Below are 8,083 nucleotides of genomic sequence, written 5' to 3'. Positions count from 1 at the left end.
TTTCGAAAATAAAGAGATCATAATATGGTAAAAGGGTTTGAAATTTTTTTAATGACTAGCTGAAGTCCATGTGTTCTGGAGCTGATGGAATTAAAACACAGAAAAACCAAACCACCTCACTGAGCTACACTGACATTTTTCAAGCACTCAGTGACACAGCAAATGCCAGGTTTGCTTTCTTTTTTTTTTTAAATCTACTTCTTAAAGGCAAAAATGACTGTGATATTTACATTAAAATCAGTCAGTTAATGAAGCAGAAATCAATTCTGATTCAAGTTTGTAGGTTTTAGTGGTGATGTAACTGAATCTAACAGTATACCAAAATGTTATGCTGGCTTTTGCTTAGCAAATATTAAGGTGCTGAGTTGCAATCACTCAGGTCCTTATTTTATTTCGAAGTACAATGATCAAGGCTATTTCTATTGCCTCATTCTGTTGGATTTTGCAGAAAGCAAACACAGGCTTCAAACCAGTGCTAGCAATAAGCTCCTGTGTGGTAGGATATCTTCTCCTGAACTAGTAATCTCTTCTCGTGTGACATTTACTGTGCACAAATTAAAAACAATCAGTGACATTTCATCTTTAGTCCTCTTTACTGTGTAAGCTTCAGGCTAGAATTCAATAAATAAAAATATAAAGCCAAGTCTACACAACAGAAATCCTACTTTTCTTGCTGTTTCAGTACAGCTATACCACAGACCTGCCCGATACAGTATAGCAGCTTGGTTGACCAGTGCAGTATACAAAAGAAGCTGTAGATCAGCAAATTTACATATTTGTTTATGCCGTTATATTGCACCATTTTTTTAAGACCTTTGTGAGTCTAGAAAACTCGTAAGCCCTTTCCCTCCTCAGTTAGGGCCCTTTCCAATATATCCCTGCAATGAGCAAAGGCTGGGGTAGTCCAACTGCTAGCACGTAAACTGTATTGTCATCTGCATGAGCTGGGGTACAGCCTGCTCTCATGCTTGTAGTTTCCTACTTGTAAGCACTCAGCTCCCACTCAGGAACCCAAAAGAGGCCAGGTCGTCAAAGGTCACCACCAGATGTACTTTGATACCTTCTTTTGGTGTCTACGCAAAAGTAGTACACATACTTAAAAGAACAGTTCGAGACCTTCTCTGTGATTGTGGATGCTGAGTAGTATGGAAAAATCTGGCCTTGAGAAAATGTGAATCAGTAAGTTTGCTTATTCAAAAAATGAAAAAGCCCACAATGCAGACCCCTTTGTAATGAGTGTCCTCAGTGTTGCTTTTCTGTTACATTTCCAGTAAACAATATATAATCATGCTATTTTGCTAGTTATTTAACCATTTGTATTACATTGCAAAATGCCTTAGCAGAGAATTAACAAGTCTTAGATAAATTATTTATACTTATTATTATGCAGCACTGCTTTGTGCAAAGAAAAATGGTGTTTCTTTTTGCCTTCACTCCACTATGGAAGAGAGCAGTATTTTTACAAGCAGTAGCCCTTAACAGGTAAGATGTCCTTAAGAGGTCCCTTCATATATGTTCCTACAGCATTGTGTTGGCCTAATCCCAAGTGAAAATTCCAACTTTGAGAACTATTCAATCAATTATTTAATTGCTTGCAGGAAGAGAGAGACATACAGAACCCTTTCTTATTCTTGTCTCAGATCCTTTGCTAGTCAATGGCATTACTAGATAGATCTCTATACTAGGAGTTTTTTCTGATACTTCATGCCACCTAGTTTCTTTCCCTTTCACGCATTAAGGAGTAATAAGGTATTGTTAGTTTGTTGTGTCCAGCCTACCATCACAGTCACCTTGTTATGCAAGTCTCCATAAATTCACAGAAAGCTGTGGCTTTCCTTTCATGGCAATGCAATTCTGGAACCTGATTCCAGATGCTAGTATTGAGAAACCTTTTCATTCTAAGGTATTAATGGCCACTGTATAATTATTTATCATTATATAGATAGCATTTCTAAGCTTAAGGTTTTCTTTTTTCCTGCTTATGTTTCCTGTTCCCTTTGTTCCCTGAGTGGATGGGGTAGACAGCAATTATATTTCCACTCCATTTGTTCCATTAAGCTTAAGAGGCCAAGCTTAAAAGCTGAATCAACATTTCTCTAAATATCTTGGAGATGTACTTGTCTCAAGCACAAGTGATGGACTTTTGGATACCATGGCAGGTGTGGTTGCATTGCCACCTTTTGTGGCATTCAGGCCTCCATGTCTTTATTGGAAACACTTCTGACACATGCCAGGTCACAACACATTGTTCACAGACACATCATGCTGGCAATTCATAATTATACTGTGATGGTCTGCCTCACCCAGCACCTTCTTCACCTTGTTTTCAAATGATGTGCTTCCAATTTATGAGGTGTCTACACTTTCCTTCTGACTTTATTTGTCTCAGTTTCTGCATTTATGCAGATGTTGCTGCTGCTGTGCATCTCAGGACAGGTAAGTTACTGCAAAGTGAGCAGGTACTTTTGGTAATCACCCCTGCACACATTTGTATTCTGTTATGATTTTTTTTTCCCCCCAAATGCTCCAAGAGCATTTTTTACTACTTTACACTACTGTAAATCTGGTATGTTCAATGAATCAGGGAACTTGATGGGTTTGAATACTTCCAGTTTGGTAACTTACTTACTTGTTTGCCAAATATGTTTCAGTTCTTTATCCTCAAGGTTTATCTATACTGCCTCTGTTAGACCTCATGTAGAAGTAGATTAATGTAGTTGGTTGACTCTGTCCAGCAGCTAAGTAACCACCGAATACACACTCCCCTACCCTGCAAGATGGGGGAGAGACTAGGAAGAGCAAAAGCAAGACAAAACTCATGGCTCAAGATAAAAATAGTTTAAAACTCAAGGAAAGAGGAAAAAAAAATAGTGATACAAAAGCAATCACTCACCACGTCCCACAAGCACAGAGATGCCCAGCCAGTCTCCAGGCAACAGCTATTTTAGAAAGACACCCTTCCAGGTTTTATTGCTGGGCATGATGTTACATGGCACAGAATATTGCCTTGACCAGTTTGGGTCAGCTGGCCCAGCTGTGTCTCCTCCAAGCATCTTGCACAACCCCAACCTATTCACTGAGGAGGCAGAGTGGGAAATACAGAAAGCCTTGATGCCATGCAAGCCCTTTTCAGCAACAGATAAAACACTGGGTTGTTAGCAACACTGCTTTAGTTACAAATCCAAAACACAGCACCGTACAGGCTGCTATGAAGAAAATTAAGTCTGTACCAGCCAGACCCAGTACAAAGAGCTTGCTTTAGCTGACACAGGATACTGCTGTACATGTGGTCATGGCAGCATGAATTACCTCCTGCCTTGGTGTCCCTAAGTGATCTGATGCTTAACAAGGGTTAAACTAGCAATGAAGTTTTTTTCCTGAGTGTGAGTATTGACAGGTTTTCTGTACATGACTGGCAGCCTATTTTTATAAATTTTTGCTTTAACAAAATCTGGTTGAAATAGGCTAACATCGAAAAGCTTCTGTGGGAGGACTGACAGACAGCTGCAGAGACAGACAGATTTGGACAGTAAGGAAGCTAGGCTAAAAGCCAAACAGCTGTATGAAATTCTCACTGAGCTACTGGCAAGTGTGCAGTAAAGTCAGAGAAATGAAGCTAAGGAGGCTAAAGAGCCCCAGTATATCATTAAATGATGGCTACACAAAACATTCAGCATTCCCCAGTCCAGTCTTAATTTCTACTTTAAATTGAGATCAGAAGTTCCCCATTAACTTAAGGGGAAAACTAATGCATAGATTTGGACAGGTGGCTGTGATAAATGGATTAACTCCCCACTGCCCACCAACCCTGCCTTTTGGGGCTATACAGGGAGCATGAAGAAGTGGATGTTTCTACTGACTCAGGGAGAATGAGGTTGGCATTAATTAAAACACATCAATGATGAAAATTATATAAATTGTTTGATTCATTTTCATCGAGTGCCTGCATGTCTCTCTCTTAAAGTTTGGAGCAACCATGCTCCTAATTGGGGTATCTCTATTAAATATTTCAAATTGGTGGGATGACACCAGCTGCAGACAGCCTGCTTTTGGCTACTATTTAAAGATCACCAGGATACGTGCAGCACAACTCCCAGCTCACTAGAGAAGACATTCAAGTCACAGCTGATTACCATCAAACTTTTTTCTGTGGTGGCAGTAGTCCAGTGGTACACGGATTATGGAACCAACTTTCTCACTTCTTGTAGATTCAAAGCAAGTAATACTCCAGGGAGAGATGAGAGGAGGAGAGACATTAGGTGGCTTTCAGCAATCTTGGTCTTTGGTCAGCCAGATTCCAGGCTGGGCCCAGTTTATCAGTAAGGAGAGAACAGGAAGAGTTTTCCAGAAGGGATTATAATGGCTCTTTATCACTAAGTACCAGTGTTTGAAATAATGCCACATAATCACATCCTTTTATTTTCCTGCTTAGTTTAACATCTCATAGGGGAGTTTCAAAAGTACGTTTTGCTTCTTTTTTTATTGAGCTCATTGTACTTTGGTGATTGGCAGAATATAAACTGTATTGCTAGATAATAACTTTTTAAAAAAGCTTTAAATAGGACACATTCTTAAAGAGCTTTTTTTCACTCTTTATCGTACTAGCTAAGAAGCCTGATTTTAAAATAGGATTTGGTCTTCTCTGCCATTTATGCATTTTTAAACATTTTGCCCAGAATTAGTTTTGTCTTATACCACCTAATAGGGACGAAAAATATTCTAAATAAATTGTATCCCATAGCCACTGAGTAAGTAATAAGAAAGTATACCACATAGCAGGTATGATTTTATCTCCTATATAGGCTAGCTGGAATATATACTACTTACAGCATGGACAGAACTTTCATTTATATCTGTAGGAAGGAATTATAAAAACCTAAACTCTTTTACAGGATTTTTTCTTTTTTGCTGAAAGAAACCGCAAATAAAACACTTCACTGGTCAGAAATTTGTTCAAATACACACAACATTTTAGCAAACTGCTTAGTGGAAAACCCAGCAGCAAATGCCAGCACCACTGGATAAGTGGCCTCAGTGCACCCTCTCTGCAGAGAGCAATGGCTTGTCAGAAACCATTTCAGCAAAATACAGTTTAATGTTTGTGGAGACCCTGAAACTTCCATACTCTGAAAGCAAATATAATATTAAAACCTCCTCATGTAGCCATAGATCCTGTGTTGTTCATATCCTACTGAAGTGAGAAAGGAAAAAAAATCACTTTATGTACAACCTTATTCCTTTGTTACTTCCTAGTTTCAAACATTGTGAATCTTGCATTGAAAACTTTATAAAGGGTGGTACCATCCTGAACTGCCTGCTGAACGCCACAATTACAGGAGCAACACTTAGGCCAGGATTCATTTAAAAATAATTAAAAAACAAGCAGTCTTTGCATCAACAAATGACCTTTGTTTTAAACATGTTAACCAACAAGTCACGAACACTGGAATATGCCTCCCGACCTGCCGCTGATGAATTGTCAGGCCTTGAGCAAAATGCATTAATGTGTACTTGCAGAACTTTCTGGCAGAATTATTCTGTGAAAAAATACCTCCTTCTGTAGTAAACTGCTGAAGAGCAACAGTTCCTCCAAATATTACTCAATAGTTTTCATTCAATATATGAAAAAAAAGCCCCAAACAAACAGACAAAACAATAATAGGTGCTTTTGCTTCAGTTTTAGCTTCTTATTATCTTAAAAGAACAAAGCAAGCACCTTGTCATTTCACCAAGAATAGTTTGAAGAGTGAGCACTGGTAGGGAATTTCAATTTGAAAGCCAAAAGTTTTCTAGGGCTATACGCCATTGGAAGAGCTTTGCTATAAAGTGAAGTATTAGGCATGCTTTTCATTTTTGCTGTTATAATCTCTTATATCCCAACTCTGTAGTTTTCATTAATTACAATAATAACTATTATATCCCAGGGACGTTTTGACCCTGTACACACAAGCTGCTGGGTTATGAAATGTCTTGTATTATAGTTCAGAGGAAGTTGTTAAATAGAATGATAAAACAATTTCATCCTCTTTCCTTCACTGCTCTTTCAGGCTGCCTCTGCATATTTCTGTCTCTTCCAGCCATGCACTGTGACTGAAAGGGGCTGCACATGAGGATTTATGTGGCTAGGAACTGTACATAAGGTAATGGAAAAACTGCATTTTTGGAACAAAGTTTGGACTTAATGACAAATCCCTGTCTCATTGACAATCCAGATTCCTCCTCTTTGAACTTGATACCAAGCTCACTGCACATCTCTCTGCTGAGAACCTAACTCATCCCCGTTCCCACATACTTTTCTGGTAAAGAGGGCATTAGAAAAAGCACAACTACACTGACTGTGAATCAGGCCTGAATTTTCTTTCATTTTTCTGAAGAGCAGCACCAGTAATCATGAAGGAAGTTACTCACCACTTAGGATAAAGGTGGCAGAATCAGATTCGTGCCCCTGGCCTCACTTCACAGATGAGTTGTGAAAATAAACACTGTATCAGTCAGTACAATTAACAATTCCCGAGTGTTTAAACAGCATGCAATAAATATTAGCCTGTGTTGCGGCCACACAGAATAAAAGTTTGAATAACTTCTCATTACATGAGGCCTCCTTGGTCTTTGCTCTCAATATGGGAAGGGGTCTGTGGAAAAAACTGAGCAGCCATGTCCATTGACACCTATGTGACATACGAAGACACACAGAGGAGGCAGTAAATGTGCACCAGTCACTTTCATTCTGACACTTCCATATTTGAATGGCTGACTTTGCAGCATGCTGTTTGCTGTTTATGTGTGTAGCATATAAATCTAAACTGAAACAGTGCATTAAAAGTACTGACTTATTAGCTCTGTAAGGCTTGAAATCTTATGCTGTAGCCGCATTTTGCTACTCAGACTCATTTCAAGATCTGTTGTACACCTGTGCCCTCTCCCCTCTCCTTAGGAGAGCTAATTATGGGAAGCAAGTTACTGTACCTTCCTGTCATGGTTCAACCCAGACAGCAAGAAGTACCCACATACTCCCCCTGCCCCCATATCTTTCTGCGTAGATCCGATGTAAGTGAGGACCTTGGCAAATGTCATCTGGAGAATTTTGCTGAAGTAGCTGAAGACACTACCATGCCTGTCTGTGTGCCCTGCCCTTCTTCTATTACTTGTCTTATACCAATGAACAGTTAGCATTAAGCAGTTCACCTTTGGAGAGGATGTTGTTGAAAACTTGGGATTTGCCTTGGAGCAGTTAAGACACAGACACATGCTGCTGTTTTGTCTTCTACAGAAGCGATAACCCAAGAGGTGGGAAGGACAGCTAGGAGACGAATAACATCTGAAAGTGCTCCTGCAATTTTTGCCAGAGTCTGTCTGCTAAAAAGCCCCTTGTCTATGTTAGTAAAGCATGAAAGGCCGCAGTCTCCTCTAGTGTAAACCCAGTGTCATGTAAACTCATGCAGCTACACCAGATTTACACCACTTAAGCACTTATACTTGTTCGTAGTTCATGCCCTGATAAATATTTAGGCAGCAGAATCCAAGGCTTCCTACAGTCTACACTGACCAGATGTGTGTGTCAGGTTAGGGTATAGCTTCCTCTCTACACAGGTACAAGTCCTTCCCATTCCCACCTGCCCACACATCACTCCACAGCTGCCACAGCTTTCCCCACAGCGATTTGCACTCAGGTAGTGAGCTGAATGCAACTTTAAGGAATTCAACTCTTGTCTAATTAAGAAGGTACAATCAACTGATCTGTAAACACTTAAGGATCTTATTAATAACTCTATTTTTATCAGCTTGAGTGCCAGACACAGTAGTGCGAGGTAATCATTAGTGCTGATATTTGAAGTCAGAGAAGTTTTCACTTACTGTCTTTTCCCTCATGAGCATTTGCCCTCTGCTAACCCACTCCCTCTGCCATTACTGTGCTGGATCCCATTTGCTGCTAGCATCCAATATAAAGTCATTTGCTCTAAATTGCTTTAAAAGTACTGACGGCCACGCTTCCAAAAATACACTCTTAGTAACCAGCTTCTAGGCACAATTTTAGGATACAGGAAACTAAAAGAAAAAAAAAAAAAAAAAAAAAAAAGGAACA

This window comes from Neopsephotus bourkii, unplaced genomic scaffold, assembly GCF_033783945.1.
Source record: "Neopsephotus bourkii isolate Nb327-2 ecotype Australia unplaced genomic scaffold, CSIRO-AGI_Nbou_v1 NB_1767, whole genome shotgun sequence".
NCBI lineage: Eukaryota > Metazoa > Chordata > Aves > Psittaciformes > Psittacidae > Neopsephotus > Neopsephotus bourkii.
Note: the sequence above shows the minus strand (reverse complement) of the source record.